Raw genomic sequence first — 3,102 nt, forward strand, 5'->3', positions numbered from 1 at the left:
ACATGGCTATATGTTGCATTTTACACACATCAAATATCCCACACTTGAACTTTTGCTTGTCCTCAAACAAAACTCCTTAATATGTGGCTTACACTCCCAAATGGAATGGGTAGAAGAGAAGGTTTTGGCTTGTCATAGAGTGTCGGGATTTTCCAAGATTGTTTAGGTTTTACTTTTACTTATTTACAATCCTATTCGTCATGATTTATTAAAAACTTTTCATAAGGTAAATTATTTATTAAGGCATAACACACCTTTCTAAAATTCCATTTATATACAAGTTCACATACCTCACGGGAGAAATCACTCACACTCGGCCGAAGGTGTATTTTTAGTGAATCACTCGAGAGCGGCATGGAACTTATTTCTACCATAAGCTTGCCAAGCAATCAATCCTCCTCCTTTTTAACTTTATACCTTTGTAAATATCAAGAGGACTTTTTGGGTGAAGGGTTAGGCTTGGGCTAAAGGTGGGTAGTTGGGTTAGTGGTTAGTAGAAAAGGGCGAAAGTCGTAAAAAGCGTCGGTTTTCGTAAAACATTTCGTTTTTGTGACTTTTTATTTTTAATGAAGTATTTCTTCAAACAAGCTTTTGTTTTAGGAGCTTTGTTTGTTTATTTCTAACTTCATTGTAAATATATATATATATATATATATATATATAGGGAGCCGCTAAAATGAAAACCACCCCCAGTTGTAAGAACCATGAGAACCACTCTCCACCAATCATATTTTGCCAACCAAAAGGGTAATTTGATCATTTACCCCCAAATGTCAAATCCACTCTCTCTCAACATTTAATTCCAACAACTTTTAAAATGTCAGGTACTTTTGCTTTTTTTCATTCTCTGTCCATTTTTTACTACTCACACTTAAGGTGTGAGAGAAACTTTCTCTCTTCTCTAACCAGATCTGATTTTTTTTTTGGCTTCAAATCACTGTGTAGAATGGAATTAAAGGTTGAGGATTCAATCTAGCATCAAGTTATCGGTGTATTATAGAATGGAATCAAAGCTGAATCAAAGGGTGAGGATTCACCCCTAACCTATCTTTATTTCATCATATCCGATCCCCTTATGTAAACCCCCAACACCCCCTGTTCTCGATTTAACGGCCGGCCACCACCGTTTTGTGGTGGCGAACGGCGGCGACAACAAGAGATATAGAAACCTCCACCGTCACCTCTTCCGCCGCCATGGTGGTGCACGGCGACCTCCACCGTCACCCCTTCCGCCGCCACCTGTGACATCCACTCCTTTCGCCGCCACCAATTCAGGTCACCTACACCCCCCTGTGATTGATTTATGTTGTTGATATTGGGGGGTTTTTTGCTGATACTTTTTAATGTTTGTTTTTGGTTGGTTTTTCTGGTGCTTTTTTTTTCTTATGCTTTTGAATGTTTGGGGGGGTTTGCTGGTGCTTTTTTTGTGATGAAGGTGGGCGACGGTTGTTGATGGTGCTGAACGCTTGCAGAGGTAGGCGACGGGTGTTGGTGGTGGTGGCGTTGAGGTTGGTGGCGGTGGGGGGTTTTTTGGCGGTCGAGGTTTTTTGGTCGTTTTTGTGATTTGGGGGTTTCGAGTGAAGGGAGATTGGTTTTGATTTGTTGGGGGGTTGATTTGAATTCTTTGATTCTGTTGATTTGAATTCTTGATCTTTTGTGATAACTGCACTTGTTTGAATATTTTTTTGAATGGATACAGGTTGCTTAAATGATGCATTTGTATTCTTTGATTATATGGGTTTTGATCGGTTTGGATTTGGGGGGCGATGATGCAAAAAAAAAAAAAAAACGTTGATTTTGATGACGATGGCGCGGCAAGGACGGCGGAGGGTAGGTTTTTTGTACCTGCAACCCCATTTTGTAGCCTTTTTGATTATCAGAAAATCTGAGCCAAACCCCGTTTTTTTTCGAGATACACTTTTGTTTTTTTGTTGTTGTTGGTTTTTTATATTCTTTCCCCCGTCGATGACGATAAAAATCAATCCGAGACACCTACCGACTTTGCGATTTATGGGTGCGTTCGTCTTTGCGTAAACAAGTTTTCGTGTAAAAAAGTTTTTGTGAAAAAAAAGTTCAACCGTAAACTTTTACGTAAAACGTAAAAATTTTAACGTAAAACTTAAAAAAGTAAAATGTAAAAAAGTTTAACGTAAAACTTAAAACTTAAAAAGTTTTACATAAAACGTAAAATTTAAAAACATAAAAAGTTTAACGTAAAACGTAAAATGTTTTACGTAAAACGCAAAACTCAAAACGTAAAACCGAAAAAAACGTTAACGTAAAAAACCCGGGGCGTAAAACGTAAAAAACCGACACGTAAAACGTAGAAAACCGACGCGGAAAACGTAAAAAACCGTCGCGTAAACCGTAAAAAACCGGGGCGTAAAACGTAAAAAACCGACACGTAAAACGTAAAAAACTGACTCTTAAAACGTAAAAATCCGGGGCATAAAACGTAAAAAACCGACGTGCAAAACGCAAAATAACGTTAACGTAAAAATTGGCGCGTAAAATGTAAAAAAAAACGTTAACGTAAAAAACCCAGGGCGTAAAACGTAAAAAACCGACATGTAAAACGTAAAAAACCGACGCGTAAAACGTTAAAAAACCGACGCGTAAAATGTAAAAAACCGGGGCGTAAAACGTAAAAAACCGACACGTAAAACGCAAAAAACCGATGCGTAAAACGTAAAAAACCGGGGCGTAAAACGTAAAAAACCGACACGTAAAACGTAAAAAACCGGGGCGTAAAACGTAAAAAACCGACACGTAAAACGTAAAAAACTGGCGCGTAAAACGTAAAAAACCAGGGCGTAAAATGTAAAAAACCGACGTGTAAAACGTAAAATAACGTTAACGTAAAAATTGGCGCGTAAAATGTAAAAAAAAAAACGTTAACGTAAAAAACGGCGCGTAAAACGGGCCGTATGAACGGCGCGTAAAAACCGGGACATGAAAACGGGACGCTAAAACGGCGTTTTAAAAAAAACGGCGTTAAAAAATGGCGCGTAAAAAAGCGGCGTTAAAAAACGGCGCGTAAAAAATGGCGTTAAAAAAATGGCGCGTTAAAAAACAGCGCGTAAAAATGGGACATGAAAACGG

General features: G+C 38.4%; 1 long non-coding RNA gene across 1 annotated transcript; it reads left to right on the top strand.

The window, feature by feature from the left end:
• Positions 1-870: 870 nt before the first annotated feature.
• Positions 871-2,009, top strand: LOC110917473. The gene is made up of 2 exons (XR_002580584.1): positions 871-1,025; positions 1,700-2,009. It is a non-coding gene; the product is annotated as an uncharacterized LOC110917473 (long non-coding RNA).
• The last annotated feature ends 1,093 nt before the right edge of the window (positions 2,010-3,102 follow it).

The sequence above is a fragment of the Helianthus annuus genome, chromosome 16 (genome assembly GCF_002127325.2).
Source record: "Helianthus annuus cultivar XRQ/B chromosome 16, HanXRQr2.0-SUNRISE, whole genome shotgun sequence".
NCBI classification, from domain to species: Eukaryota; Viridiplantae; Streptophyta; class Magnoliopsida; order Asterales; family Asteraceae; genus Helianthus; species Helianthus annuus.